The following is a 17,111-nucleotide window of genomic DNA, read 5'->3' on the forward strand; positions in this document are numbered from 1 at the left end:
TGCCTCTGGAGTCTTTTTTAAAATGTGTGTCATATTAGGTATCCTCCAGTCGATAGAAGGGCTGCTTTAAGCAATAGGTTATATACCACAGTCACTAGTTCTGCAATTTTATATTTGAGCTCCCTCAGAACTTTTGGGTGAATATCATCTGATCCTGGTGACTTATTACTGTTTAATTTATCAATTTGTTCCATAACCTCTTCTACTGACACCTCAATCTGGGACAGTTCTTCTGATTTATTATCTAAAAAGAATGGCTCAGCACCCTGGAGAATTCTGCAACCAAGCCCAGCTCACTAGCTTATATGCTCCCCTTAAAGCATGTTTTTTTTCACCTCTGCAATGGGACATTAAAAATGGCATTGTGGAGCTACATGTATATTGTGTCTCGGTGGCTTTAAGTTTTCTCCATTTACAAGGAAAAGGATGATTGTTCTACATGTCAGCCCTGCAAATTCACAGTAGGAGCTCCAAGTCAAGCAGGGCTCTCTCTGGGTTGGGCTCTGGGCTGGATAGTGCTTTCAGCCATCATTTGATCAGTGCAATATGTACTCTTCACTTCCATGCTTGGCAGCTCTCCTGGCTGGTGAAAAGACAGGCCTGTACCATAGCCCCAGCCTCAGGAATCTGAGCTAGCAGGAAGAAGTGACTCCATTCCTCAGCCACATTGTGGTGGCTTCTGTGCAGATGGAAAGGGTTTAGGAGCCTTCCCCCTTTTACCATCCAGCACCACCGCCTTGTGCTGTGTCAGAAGAACCAAACACAGTCTAGCCCAGCACTTGATCTTGCCTCTGGAACTTAGTTAATGATGCTCTTGATTATGTCAGACCCAAAAAATCAAGCTCACTCTCCAGAGCTGTTTGGCACTGGAGTACTGAGAAAAACAGTCAACTTACTCCAGCCACTAATGTGAACCAATCTGATTCACAGGAAAAGAACTAATGGGTAAGTTGCCTTTTTGACAAACACTTTTTGGAGGAGAACCTCACTTTAAAATGATGAGCCTGGCCTTGTCTTTTAAGTCATGGAGCTATTTCCTTTTCTTATGGCTTAATCATCTATTAAAGTCAGTGGTTCTCAACCTGTCCCATCCCATAACTCCATGTTAAAGCAAAATAAAGTTTAGGGACTCATCACCCATTTCACTCATAAATAAAGGGAGGGTGTTCCTTTCATACACACATCTGTGTGGGGTAAGGGAATTATTAATACTCTTCTCTTTTTATTTATGAAGCTGGAATGAGTTGAGAAACTTGAATTTTCTTGGTTGGTTTTGAGAGTAGTTGGCATACAATTACCAAAAGAAACCCCAAACACACAACAATCCCCAAACCCCAAAAACCTACCTATTTATTTCTAAAATAAAAATGCAAAAATTAATTCAGCTTATGGCAGTAAAGATTAATAGAGCCACAAGTCACAAAGGGTCCCATTCGATTCCCATTGGTCTCAGGGAGTGCTGGATCTGAGTGTGTATCTTTTTCACTCACAACTCAAATTAAGTATGACAACCTCAGTGTCACATGGGGAATCTGCTGCTCCTTTGACATAGAGAACTTTGAAGCGCACAATGTCACAATGAACATTTGTGTCATGCAAAGTGTTTTTATTGTAATACGGTTTTTTAAAAGGGTAGATTTTTCTCTTCTGCTTGACTTAGTTTTAAAACTGAAAGATTAGATATGGCACTTCTCTCTTATATCATTATTAATTGTAGATGATAGAACACAAGAAAGAGTGGCTAATACAATTTTGCTGAATAATGACCCACATAAATTCTACTTGTTGACTTGGACCTCAGTGAGCATAAAGGAATGTTTCCTTGTTTTCTTATAAGATTTTAACTTGCAGATTTAGTTGAGCATTCACCTTGCTATCATGCATACTGATCTTTTCTCTGGTATCTCTGTAATTTAGAGGATCCAAATTCTGCAGTGATGTAAATGGAGGTATAAGTTACACATCAGGATTCAGTTCAGCAGTGACACAAACAGTGGTGGTGCCAATTACACACTGGATGTACGCTGGTTAGATAGGTGGTATAAATCATTAAAACAGGCAGCTTGTACCAATTGGACACTCACTGGTCATGTAAATCTAATGTAATGTACATGCTAAATGGTCAGAAAGGGGTAGCATATTAGGAAAAGCAACTAGCAGAAATTTTCAGCTTTTCTCACCTCTTCTGTTTCCTGGGTACCTATATTCCTTGGCACCAACATATAGCTGTGTAAATGTATACATCTAGGAACAAAGCACATAGTTCATACTTACAGGATGGTGGTCTCTATCCTGGGAAGCTGTGACTCTGAAAAAATGTGGGGGTTTTGGTGGATAATCAGCTACACATGAACTTCTAATGTGATGCTATGGCTAAAAGGGCTCATGCAATCTTTGGGTGCATAAACAATGGAATTTCAAGTAAGAGCAGAGAGGTTATTTTAACTCTGTATTGGGCACTGGTGCAACTGCTGCTGGAATGCTGTGTGCAGTTCTGGTGACCACAATTCAAGAAGGATGCTGAAAAATTGGAGAGGGTTCAGAGAAGAGCCACAAGATTGATTAAAGGATTAGAAAACATAAGAATGGCCATACTGGGTCAGACCAATGGTCCCTCTAGCTCAGTATCCTGTCTTGCCAATGCCAGGTGTCCCAGAGAGATTGAACAGAACAGGTAATCATCAAGTGATCCATTCCCTGTTGCCCATTTTCCAGCTTCTGGCAAAGAGAGGCTAGGGACACCATCCCTGCCCGTCCTGGCTAATAGCCATTGATGGACCTATCCTCCATGAACTTATCAAGTTATTTTATGAACCTTGTTATAGTTTTGGCTTTCACAACATCCTCTGACAAAGAGTTCTACAGGTTGATTGTGCGTTGTGTGAAGAAGTACTTCCTTCTGTTCATTTCAAACCTGCTGCCCATTAATTTCATTTGGTGGCCCGTAGTTCTTGTGTTATGTGAAGGAATAAATAACACTTCCTTATTCACCTTCTCCACACCCATCATGATTTTATAGACCTCTGGGTCTATATCTATATCATATCCCCCCTTAGTCATCTCTTTACCAAGCTGAAAAGTCCCAGTCTTATCAATCTCTCCTCAAATGGAAGCTGTTGCCCGTTTCCATACCTCTTCCAATTCCAATATATCTTTTTTGAGATGGGATGATCAGATCTGCACACAGTATTCAAGGTGTGGGCATACCATGGATTTAAATAGTGGCAATATGATATTTTTCTAAAGATTCCCAACGTTATGTTAGGTTTTTTTTGACTGCCGCTGCACATTGAATGCATATTTCCATCCCACCATCAACCTCAGCCTGGTCCAGTCCACACAAGAGATCTACTTCCTGGACACTACAGTGCTAATAAACGATGGTCACATAAACACCACCCTATACCGGAAACCTACTGACCGCTATTCCTGCCTACATGCCTCCAGCTTTCACCCTGATCACACCACACGATCCATTGTCTACAGCCAAGCTCTGCGATACAACCGCATTTGCTCCAACTCCTCAGACAGAGACAAACACCTACAAGATCTCTATCAAGCATTTTTACAACTACAATACCCACCTGCGGAAGTGAAGAAACAGATTGATAGAGCCAGAAGAGTTCCCAGAAGTCACCTACTACAGGACAGGCCTAACAAGGAAAATAACAGAACGCCACTAGCCGTCACCTTCAGCCCCCAACTAAAACCCCTCCAACGCATTTTTAAGGATCTACAATCTATCCTGAAGGATGACCCAACACTCTCTCACAAATCTTGGGAGACAGGCCAGTCCTTGCCTACAGACATCCCCCCAACCTGAAGCGAATACTCACCAGCAACCACACAACAGAACCACTAACCCAGGAACCTATCCTTGCAACAAAGCCCGTTGCCAACTGTGCCCACATATCTATTCAGGAGACACCATCACAGGGCCTAATAACATCAGCCACACTATCAGAGGCTCGTTCACCTGCACATCCACCAATGTGATATATGCCATCATGTGCCAGCAATGCCCCTCTGCCATGTACATTGGTCAAACTGGACAGTCTCTACGTAAAAGAATAAATGGACATTAATCAGATGTCAAGAATTATAACATTCATAAACCAGTCGGAGAACACTTCAATCTCTCTGGTCACGCGATTACAGACATGAAAGTTGCGATATTACAACAAAAAACCTTCAAAACCAGACTCCAGCGAGAGACTGTTGAATTGGAATTCATTTGCAAATTGGATACAATTAACTTATGCTTGAATAGAGACTGGGAGTGGCTAAGTCATTATGCAAGGTAACCTATTTCCCCTTGTTTTTTCCTATTCCGCCCCCCCCCCCCCAGACGTTCTTGTTAAACCCTGGATTTGTGCTGGAAATGGCCCACCTTGATTATCATACACATTGTAAGGAGAGTGATCACTTTAGATAAGCTATTACCAACAGGAGAGTGGGGTGGGGGGAGAGAAAACATTTTGTAGTGGTAAACACCCATTTTTTCATGCTTTGTGTGTATAAAAAGATCTTCTATACTTTCCACAGTATGCATCCAATGAAGTGAGCTGTAGCTCACGAAAGCTTATGCTCAAATAAATTGGTTAGTCTCTAAGGTGCTACAAGTACTTCTTTTCTTTTTGTGAATACAGACTAACACGGCTGTTACTCTGAAACCTGTCATTGAATGAATGTTTTCAGGGAACTGTCAACAATGATGCCAAGATCTTTCTTCATGGGTCTAAATTAACTGTTACTACTCATTTTATATGGGATTATGTTTTCCAATGTGTATTACTTTTTGCATTTATCAACATTGAATTTCATCTGCCATTTTGTTTCCCAGTCACCCAGTTTTGTGAGATCTCTTTGTAACTCTTCGCAGTCTGCTTTGGACTCATCTGTCTTGAGTAGTTTTGTAACATCTGAAAAATTTGCCACCTTACTGTTTACACCTTTTTCCAGATCAATTATGGATATGTTGAACAATAATGGTCCTAGCACAGATCCCTGAGGGGCACCACTATTTACCTATTTACCTCTCTCCATTCTGAAAACTGACCATTCATTCCTACCCTTTGTTTCCTATTTTTTAACCAGTTACTGATCCATCAGAAAACCTTCCCTCTTATCCCATGACAACTTACTTTGCTTAAGAGCCTTTGGTGAGGGACCTTGTCAAAGGCTTTCTGAAAATCTAAGTACACTATATCCACTGGATCCCCCTTGTCCACATGCTTGTTGACCCCCTCAAAGAATTCTAGTAGATTGGTGAGGCATGATTTCCCTTTACAAAAACCCTGTTGACTCTTCCCCAACGAATCATACTCATCTGTGTGTCTGACAATTCTGTTCTTTACTGTAGTTTCAACCAGCCTGGTACTGAAGTTAAGCTTACTGGCCTGTAATTGTTGGGATCACCTCTGGAAACTTATTTAAAAATTGGCATCACATTAGCTATCTTTCAGTCATTTGGTACAAAAGCTGATCTAAATGATAGGTTACATACCACAGTTAGCACTTCTGTCATTTCATATTTGAATTCCTTCAGAACTCTTGGGTGAATATCATCTGGTCCTGGTGACTTATTGTTGTTTAATTTATCAATTTGTTCCAAAACCTCCTCTAATGACACCTCAATCTGGAACAGTTCCTCAGATTTGTCACCTAAAAAGAATGGCTCAGGTTTGGGAATCTCCCTAACATATTCAGCTGTGAAGACCGATGCAAATAATTCATTTAGTTTCTCCGCAATGGCCTTATCTTCCTTGAGTGATCCTTTAGCATCTCGATCATCCAGTGGCTCCACTGGGTGTTTAGCAAGCTTCCTGCTTCTGATGGACTTAAAAAATTTTTGCTGTTACTTTTTGATTCTTTGACGAGTTGTTTTTAAAATTATTTTTTGGCCTGCCTGATTACATTTTTACACTTCACTTGCCAGAGTTAATGCTCCTTCCTATTTTCCTCAATAGGATTTAATTTCCACTTTTTAAAGGGTGCCTTTTTGCCTCTAACTGCTTCTTTTACTTGTTTGTTTAGCCACGGTGGCACTTTTTTGTGATAGACTCAAGGAGCTCAATCTATTTAGCTTAATTAAAAGGTTAAGGATTGATTACAGTCTATAAGTACCTAAATGGGGAAAACTGTTTAATAATGGGCTCTTCAGTCTAGCAGAGAAAGATATAACATGATCCAATGGCTGGAAGTTGAAGTTACACAAATTCAGACTGAAAACCAGGAGTACATTTTTAACAGTAAGAGTATTTAGCCTCCAAAACAATTTACCAATGATCATGGTGGATTCTCCATCCCTGACCATTTTTAATTCAAGATTGGATGCTTTTCTAAAAGATCTGTTCTAGAAATTGTTTGTGGGAAGTTCTATGACCTGTGTTAGACAGATATCAGACTAAAGTATCACAATGGTTTCTTCTGGCCTGGGAATCTATGCATCTGTGAATCTCGTACTCCTATTGCCACCCCACTGAGTACCTACCACTTACTCTCTTTCACCATTTTAGTGGCGTAACCAAGAGTAGACTCTGTGTGTATCTAATGTTCCCACCACATATATCTGAATGCTGTAGGTCATGCCACAAATATGTCATGTAGTTTAATTATTGCTTCACCCTGTATCTTTTACACTGACCTTTAAAGGCATTTCCAGACTCTAGGTTGGGCCTAACAGCTAGGCTGAGACCACCAACACCCTCTGGCCACTAGCTCAGATAACAACCATTTTTGCCATTAGTCTTTACAAACCTGGGTCAAATCCAAATTGACAAGCTACAGGTGAGAGGTTTAGGGTCTGACTCTATATTGCCTGGCACATGGTGTCATTCTTTACACCTGTCCACAGTGGGAGTAAAGTGCTACCATTCTGATCTGGTCATGAGTTATGGCCAATCTGCACAAGAGCAAATGTCTACACAGTGCCCAATCAAGCCCTTCCTGTCTTATTGCAAGCACCCTGTATCCTCCATTTGCCTATGATTGTGAAAGATGATTACCATGCTATTTTAGTGGTTTCTTTTCTTAATAGTCAGCTGTTAAACTGATGTTAGTAGCGTGTATAAACACTTTGTTTTGCAGCCCGTGCTCATTGGATTGATTTATTTTATAAAATTATCCTAAACACAAAACAACAATCAACATGTATGTATAAAAAATTCAAATGCTTTATATGCTAAACCCTCTTTTTTTTTTCCACAGCATGTTTTTTTTAATCTTGTTTTTGACTTGTCTCCCTTCAAATAGCTCCTAAATAATGCAGTTTATTTTGGATGATTGAGTACAGGAATCTGGCTCATGCAACCAAAGCATGACATTTTAAATCACATCTTCTTTTCATTTTTAAGGAATGAAATGATAAATCATGTCAAGATACAAAGATCATTTTGAGGCTGCAGCAAGTTATCTACATGGGTTCCCCCTATAGCTCCTTCAACTGATAGAATAGTATCATGACTTATTAAAATTATGCCTGGCTTCCTATTATAGCTATATCTCAAAAGGAAAACAAATAGAGTCACTAGTTCTCTTTATAATGTTATCACTAAATTAATGATACATTTAATAAGTCTCTTGCTAAAAAGGCTACAGATGATGCAGAATTGTATTATATGTAAACCGTGGCTCCTGTGGGTTTCACTTCCAAATCCCTTTACACAGAAGTCTAAGAGGATGTTTTTTGTTTTTTTCATATTGTTTTTTGTTACGCATTGATTTAAAAACTTGTTCCTTGGCGAGAGCCAAAAAAAATGGCTACTTTATTGCTTGGTGTTAGTTTGTTCCATGGAATTATGCCTCTTTATTGTTGTAAAAGCCACCATCCTCCTAATCCATATGCTTAAAGGCACTGAGTTAAAATGAGTGATTAGAAGCATTCCTACTGTCTGTTAGCCATGTTACAAAATCTAACTTACTTCAGTCAAAGGTTTCCATTCATCTCAAATTGCCCAGTTACAACAGAACCTGTCAGCATCATAGTCTTTTGGAATAGACACTCGGGTGATAATATTGGTGGTGTCACCCCCTTTTAGTGCAAATGAGTGGGATGGGCCATCAGGGATCCAGTTACAGCTCCCTGATTCTGTGTACCGTTTTGTGCTGGGTCGAACATGCGTTGAGTCAACTTAGGGGCTGCTCTAAACTTTGCCAACTGGCTAAGGTCAATAAGGGACCTAGCTGAGATTTGGAGAACCCCAGTTGTGATCTGTCCCATATCCTACAATAGGGTGGGTGTGGTGGCTAGCACTGGAGCTGGCTTTGCCAGTTGACAGCTCCTTCTCAGCTGGCCAGCTAGGGCTGTATTCCAGCTAAAAGTAGCAAAAATGGGGCTGTCAATGGCATTGGGTTAAGGATGATGATTTGGATAGATCTGAAATTTGGCTCAGGTGAAATTTGGAAACTTAATAAAACAAGCCATGATATTTTCAAAGGTCACTGTGGGACAGAGTCACTGCATATCTAATACAAAATACAACATTATTACTATGAACATATATTTTTAATCACCCTGTCATATTTTAGCCACAATATTTTATAATTTGAAAACAGTTTTTTAAAATGAGACCAAGGTCATTTTATACAGGTATTTTGTAACCATCTGCATGTGGGGTCATACATTTGGGAAAATCAAAAGCATCATACTCACAAGTGGAAAAAAACATCATTTGATTTTATGTCCAAATGCCAAAATGCCGAATGTAGATGAATGAGCCAGTGTGCTGGCTCACTGTTAATTCTTTACATTGCAATGCTGACAGCCTGAGCTGGGTAGCTTGTAGCAATCTCTTGCTCCTTGAGTTGGGAGATGATCTTGCAGTTAAGGCACTGGATTGGGACTCGAATTTGGGGTCAATTCCTGGCTCTTCCACAGAGTTCCTGTGTGCCCTTGGGCAAATCACTGAATCTCTGTGCCTAAAGTTTTCCATCTGTAAAATGGGGATAATGCTTTTCTTGTCTGTCTCATCTATTTGGATTATAAGATGTTTTTGGCAGGGGCTATATCTTACTATGTGTTTTTCAGCACCTAGCACAATGGGGCTCTGATCTCACTTGAGACATCTGATGTGCTACCCTAATACAAATAATTAATAATTAAAATTGACATGACAGTGTGATTACCTAATGTGGGAGAGGGTATTTATTGCCCAGCAGTGCTCTCCTGGGCCAGTTAAGACACAGCACTGATGAGCTCTATAGGCATGTCCATCCAGTCATAAGACAATAACGGTCTCAAAGGTGGAAGTGACATGAAGAGGGAGTAACTAGGGGGAAACGTGATAACTCCCCCTGGGCACAGAGGACCCCTGTGCATCAAGCACACAACAGAGAGAAAAAATAGACTCTTAGGGAATCTCAAAAAGTATTATGACAATCTAAGTCATACAATCTTTTTAAGTTCAGTGGATTCCAGTAAACTTGGCCCTGGTACTTTTTAAGCTTTGAAATTAATGTACTTACTTTCATTAGTTTGTCTAATTGATAGATGAGATTTTACAAAGTGAAAAAAATCTTTGTGGTCTAGCTTTTCAGGCTACCATTATGTCTATCAAAAACAAACAAACAAAAATACCCAGTCCCCGCAATAAATCATTTTGGCAAATAAATGATATACATTTATATTTAGTTTACTCTCTTGTTAAAGCATCAGCACAATCCACAGAGGATGTTGCCTTCTCTTTTAACCTAATTCACTGATTAGCCTGTGTCAACCCTATTTGGTCTGTAAATTTAATATCAAGCTTTTTGCCTTGCCTTCATACATTTTTCGGATGTGTCTTAGTCTCCGTTCGCTTAAAAACAGTTGCATAAGGCTGTGGTTCTTTTAAAAATTGTACCTCAGACATTTCATTAGTGAAACGTAAATACATATTTTAAATAAACATGGTATTAATAATTGCATAAAGAGAATGTCTAAAAAAATTGTTGGTCTCAGGAGAGAATAAACCATTAATGAATTACTACATTAGTGAAGTAGTTTGGGTAACAGTTGAGATGTTTGTACTAAGTTGATAAATGCTGCACTAGTAAATCACTTGCATATATCTTCTTTCCTAGCCTTAGTTCAGACTGCTTTAGATCTACAAAGGTTGTAGATAATTTTTGCACTCACTCAGTCAATGACTGGCAATGCGGCATGTAGCCGCAGTCATTCATTCTGTCAGTCAGCAGCCCTTGATAATGTGCCTGTCAATATAATTCAGTGCCTGTTCAAGGAAAGTGACATTTTGAATAGTGGACACTTTTCAAAAGCATTCATACAGGGTCAGTCTCATGATAAATAAATATATTTTGTATTGAAAGCAAATATGCAATACGCAAGAGCTGAAGAATGAGCAGAAATATACAATAGTTCTTTAGGACACCGTGAGCTGCAATATTGAGAGAATGTCATAAGTGCATAGGCATGTTTTTTCTCAGTATATTAATTAAGCAGGTATGGGCAATAAGCTCTTTGGGGCAGGTACTGTCTTTTTGTTCTGTGTTTGTAAAGTGCCTAGCACAATGGGGCCCTGATCCATGATTGAGGCCCCCAGCACTTCTGCACTGCAAATAATAAATTAGAATGGCAATACTGATGATTCTCTAAATCCTATAAAAAAGAGGTGCATATTTCATTGCCAAATGAAAAAAACAGGCAGAAATCTTTAATTACTCCTAACAGCATGCTAAACAAAGTATTTATAAGGCCTACAATGTTTGGCTTCCAGTTTATATTAATACCGTCTGAGAATGTGAAGGAGAAATATGTAATAGTGACAGGATGTTTAATGGTACCTCACCTTAAATGCATTTTAAAATATGTAAATCAATAAAAAAATTATTTGTAATAGCAGACTAAGAGTGCTGGTTAGCCCTACTGCTGAATGAAATGTATGCTCCAAGCCCTATTACCATACATCGTGGGAGCTGTAGTTAGGATTAATCTGTCAAAAGGGATGGTTTAGTGTTGATGAATATGACATGTGACCATTAATGATGTTGATTTTATCTCCTGAGATTAGCATGATTTACTTCGGATGGATAATAATGTCATTTGCTTGATGCAGTAGATCTGTTTACGAGCTGATTAAATTGTAAAGCCTTGCTTCATTTCATGCTATTTGGTTTACAGCTTCATTACTGCAATCACAAAAGCTGTGGAAATGTCCCACATCCCATGTCACAATAAATCATTGTTTAAGATTGCAGCTATGTATTTTAGCATTTCAGTTTTGCATGGACCATGCATTCCTTAACAAATATGTGATTGGGAATACATTAACAAAATCTTCTGGAACATACTGCTGCAGAAATATAGAAAATCAGCCTGAATCTTTTAATTGAGATTAAGGAAGCACTTGAGTAATTAGCTGTAACAAATTACCTTATTATTTAAACAGTGAAGTAAACGTTTTTGTTGCAAGAATGATCATCATAAATCTGCAGAGAAGTGACAGTCAAACAGCCATAAAGGAAACTTGTAAGCAAACTACATTTTCTGCCTATTACCTTTTACATTTGAATAAAATTTATCAGAGACATACTTTAAAAAGAATGTATTTGTTGCTCTATAAGTATGGGAATGGTATGTATAACAAGCTATACCATCTGTAACTACTGCACTAGTCAGAGCACATCCATGTAAATCACAAAGAAAGAGGAGTCTGTTAACAATAACAGCATATAGTAATGGTGAAGATTGTGTCCACATTTTCATTATAAATTCCATTTTAACGGGAGGAGGAGGGAGGGCGGTAATTGGACAGCAAATTCTGTTCTGCGCTGAAATTTTGCATGCAAAGGACCAAATTTGGCTCTCGCTTCCACCCTGTAAATGTGGAGTAATCCCAGTGTCATCAGAGAAATGACAATCCCCAATGGCAGTGAGAAGAGCATCTTAGCTGGAGGGTGGTCTGATTCATTGTAATGAATTTTTCACATTCACTCACAACTATATGAGCTGTTTTTTATCGTATGAATATCAAAACATGCTACGTTTGCCAGTCCATGGTGCTTTTCTGACCATGTGGCTGTGTTAGAGAATTAAAAGTGATCAGTTAGGCCCCAGTTCAGCATGTTTAATGTTAATGGGAATACTAATATGCTTAAAGTTAGGCACATGCTTTACGTATCTTGCTCAATTGCTTAGTAAGTCATATGCTTAGTGTGCTTTTCCCTTATTTTAAAATAAGTGTTCCATTCCTTATTCATAAAAAGGCCTCATCCAGCTCCCATTAAAGTGCATGGGAAAAATCTCAACGAGGTCAAAGGGAATTGAATTGAGTCACAATGCATTAAAAAGTGGATTTACTTTTCCTTAGATTCCATCCATCTCCCCAGCTCCTCTGCTCATCTCTCTGGCCACCTCAGAGTTTTTTGCTTTGGGGCTCCGAGGAACTTGGAGGGTTCGTGAAACTCCAAATGAAGTTAATGGGGGTTGCACAGACTCAGTTTGGCCCCAGCATTCAAAGTGAAACTCAATGTATCCGAGGATTTCCAAATGTGTCCAGACAAGGACAATGGCCACAATTTTCTAAAGTGGCCAGTGATGGTGGATGCCTCTGTTTTTGGGCACCCAATTTGAGACACATTAGAGGGGCCTGATATTCAGAGGGTTCATGCTCAGAACTTTCTAAAAATCAGACCCTTTTACAGTGTCTCAACCTGGGCACCCCAAAATCATTAGTTGCATTTGAAAATCAGCCATACTTGTCTTTCTATTTCTATAGTGCCTACCAGAGCTCCAGTCCTGATTAAGGACACTGGACACTAGACATCCTCTAACAGGGCATGAGCTGTTTGTATTGTTGTCCACTGTTTAGCACTGAGCAGCTTTTCAGTACTTAAATTATAATAGCTGTTTCATTTCACCTGGCTTTGCATTGAGCCTACATCATAACTAGAGGTGAATTCAAATTGGATCCGGAGCCTGACCTGAACTTCACATTTCCAGCTGATCTCACAACAGTAAATCAGCCCAGGGTCTGCTTACATTTTCTTAAACCTTCCTATTGTTGGCTGCCTTCCCTGCTACAACCCACAACCCCCTTCAGCAGGAGGTTATACCCATGCTGACTGATGATGTACAACATACACCATGATTTATATTACCTTTCAGTTTAGCTCAGAGTATAATCCATGACTAAAAGTCTTTCCATTTACCAGTTTGTGTCACAACCCTAATGTTGTTTAACCATTTATTAAGCATAAGTTTGTACCCCTTTATCTGAACTGCGTTAGTTCTGTCTCAATCTAAGCACTGATAATGCACTCATCAGTGGAGTGTCTTGGACCACTTTCCAGAAACACAGGGCCAGTATTAAGTCCCTAGGTTTTTCACTGTTTGCCAGGTGCTAATACCACACATGAGGGATTGATTGTATCTGTGCCATCTCCCACTTGTGCAAAGTGGATATAAAAAGCTGCCTCGTGAGATTATCCAGACTAGGAAAAGTGGTTGAGGTTAGCTAACACATGTTAACTAACCAGGACCTTTCCCCCATCTTAGATGCAGGTTAACACCTTTCTCCTCAATTTAGCTAGGCGGGAGTCTAGGGTCATCTTAATCATCTGGTCAGCTAAGTCAAGGTAAACTATGTTAACCTGCATCTAATCTAGGGAAAGGTCAGGGTTCTCACACACTTGACCACTTTCCCTAGTCCGGACAAACCCTGAGTGAGTGAAGAATTCTGGTTTTTTAGAGTGTGTTAACCCTACTTTGCACAACTATGAATAACTATACAGGGCCCAAAGCAGTGAAGAATCAAGTTTAATGGCTTTCCTGCAGCCTTGCCTTCTCTCAGCCCAGCCATGTACCTCCCTAACCCCACAGAGCACAAAATGTATATAATTCACCTGAAGGTACTTCTGTGGGATAGGAAGGAGGGAAAGATACTGCTGCGTGGGGCTCACTTCCCTTCCATCTGAGCATTTGGGGACTATGTTAGCAGGGTGTTGGCCCATGGCGTGAAGTGGTTTGCATGTACATCATGGAGGACCTCCACTCCACCACCCTTTATTTTTTCAGAGCTTAACCCCTGCAGAGTTGGTCAAAGTGTTTCAACTTTTGAAATTCTGATGATTTTTTTTACATTTTTACAAATATCAAGTAAAAGAGAGTGAAAAATTTTGATTAGCATGTTTGTGAAGGTTTTGTCCTTTTTTTTGACCAGTTGTGAGTCAAGGAAAACATCTCCTTGAAGATAACCTGAGGTATGGATGCATTTTAATTTCCATTGATGATAATTAAAATACTGAAAAAGAGAAAAGCTTATCTGTTCAAACTCACATGAAACTGTACCTCACAAAGAAACACTTGGCAATACAGTATTCCTCTGCCGCTAGCTTAAGTTTTACTGCCTTCGTTTCACAGATATATGGGGTTTATAACTTGGAAATTAAGCAAAACAAAAGCTTGTTCTTTTAGCCAGGCAGCACCTTTAGACACAACTTCATTATACTAAGTTCCCCGCTGAGTCCATTACAAATATGAAAATTACCAACCCACCCACCAATTACAGGTAATTTAATTTACACATTAAGGTGCCCAAAACAAGTAGCAGGGATAGATGCCAGGCATCCTCCCTGTAGACGATGGACTGGTAGCAGAGTTCTGGAGAGGGATACTACTTCAGTCTAATGGCTGTTGTAGGCCCCATAGACTTAACACCTTCTATCTCTCCATGGGGAGGGAAGAACTGAAGGATCTAAGCAATGCATAATTTTTTAGTCTTGCCCCTGGCTGGCCTACCCCCACTCTGCCTCCAAACACTCTGCACATGCATATCCTGTACGGGCACCACACACACGGATTGTACCACAACTTATACAGTGGAACTACGCTGTGGGCCTGAGCTAAACCCATTGAAGTCAAAATAAATACTCCCATTGTATCAAATGGGCATTGGGTCAGTCCCTTGTTCTCCGTCCACACACAGGCTCTGATTCAGGAAAATAAATAAGCACATGCTTGTCCTGAATAGAGATGCTTTCCCCAGTCAGGGCCTTATGGAGAAAGAATAGGATTTGCCCCCGGGAGTCAATTTCAGCCCATTCACAAATTCATTAATGTCAGCAGAGTTGCACCATGGCCAAATTTGTCACTAACTGGTTATAAGTCTAACCTGTCAACCTGAAGATCGATGCTGTTCATAAGCAGGACTTCTTGGCATGGTGTCTTCTGTGATGGGCCCTGGAATTTGGAATTCGCTCCCCACGTGGTAAGAAATAGCCCAAATCTGTTGACTTTCAAAGTATGCTGCAAAGCCCTTCTGTTCAGATGGCTGTTGAGGGAGAGCTGAGGTAGATAGGTGAAGAGGAATAGAGTCAGCGGGGCAGATCTGTAGATGCTATCTTCAATGCATTCATCATTGTAGGCTCCAGGCATTGCAGTTGGACTGTGATGCTGAGCACCTCTGATAATCAGGCCTATAGGTGCTTTGAAGGTTGAAAGACAGTAGGAAGATGTAGTGATAGGTGCCAAGGCCAGAAAAAGCATGATGGTCCTTGACTCTGACCTCCTGTATAACATAGTTTGGCCACAGAATTTCACCCTGTAGTTAGTCTTCTGCATTGCGTCCAATAACTTTTGGCAGAACTAGCTAGGCAACATGAAAAATACTGAGACAGATCATTTCTCAGTTTCCTCCTTCACAAAGCTCAAAAATGGTCTTTGTGAAGAGCAAATGTAGCTCATTCGCTTGTTGTCTTCCCAGTAGTGCAGAGACTATGGTCTAGCTCTTTAAATATACAAAGTATTCTAGAATTTTGACGTTCTGAACTGCAACGCTGCAAGAAGAATCTAACTCTTAATGTGCAAACCTAAAACAATATGAACAGTACATTGCTTGCTTGCTTGCTTGCTTGCTTGCTTGCTTTCTGCCAAGGTTGGCATGTAGTAGAATGTAATACTTTTTTCTTTTATTTAATTCAAAATTAAATTGAGTCATCCAATTAGAGAAGCAACTGGAGTCTGAAACTGTAAAAGCCATTGAAACCGTCTTTGTATTTTAGAGAATATGTACCACTTACTAATGGAAGAGTTACCCTAAGTGATTGGCAACTGGTCAGCTATTATGCTCTGTTTTAGCAGGGTGTTTTTCCCCACCCCCACCCTCCCACATCAGAAGAGTTTGGGGAAAGTATTGAAAACTATTGAAAGGCTTTGCTTAGGCTTTTATCTTTTAAATCAGTGTCATACTAACAAAAAGATGTTTTGAAGTCCTTAACAGCTAATTGACTAACTGGTTTTCTTTGAACATAAAACTTGTCAAGGCCTTGATTGTTGCGAATCCATGGAGATAGATTTTGGCTGGCTGCCTAAGCAGCAGGTCTCTGAACACTAGGATAACACTTTCCAAAATCATTCAGCCTTATCCCCACTAATGTTATTTAAACAAACTTAATTGACTAAACCCCTCATTTTTGTGCATTCTGTATGAGGTGCTACTTGAGAGAAGAGGCCCTCTAGGAATATAGCAAAAATGACAAAAGCCTGACCCTTATTCAACCTTTGATTTCTCGACCCATGTTTATTTACATTCAATAACTAACACTAGCTCCATTAATATTCTACTCCCTGTAAACAGAAAAATCTGTGAAAGCCCCTCAGTTTCCTTTGGTAACTGAGCTTTAGTATGGCTCCAAACTTAAACCCTCTAAATAGTGTAAAATTCTGGCACCCAATGCAGTAACATTAATCATTATCTTCAGATAATTGACTGTGCATTTCACACACGAAGCTGTTCCAATATGAAAAAAAAAAAAACAGTTTCAAACTGAAAGTTACATCTTGATGTTTTTCATTTCAGTGAAATTCTACTGAGGTGACACCCTCAGGATAATTCTGTTAAATTCAGCATGCTGGACCTACTAAAAATATATAACCACAGAATTACAGAATTATTATTAATAGCACTGCCAACTACTTTTCCACTATGATAAAACAGTTCCATATTGAGTGGAAGTGGTTTATCAAATTAAAAATCCATATAGAAATAATATTTATACTGGAGGCCAATATTAGAATGATACCAAATGATAAAACTGCTTTTCCAGGGAGTTGATGGTTCATGAATGGATAGAGCCTCTAGATGTCTGTTCACATCAGCCAAGCTCAGTAGTAA

This window comes from Lepidochelys kempii, chromosome 7, assembly GCF_965140265.1.
Source record: "Lepidochelys kempii isolate rLepKem1 chromosome 7, rLepKem1.hap2, whole genome shotgun sequence".
Lineage (NCBI taxonomy): Eukaryota > Metazoa > Chordata > Testudines > Cheloniidae > Lepidochelys > Lepidochelys kempii.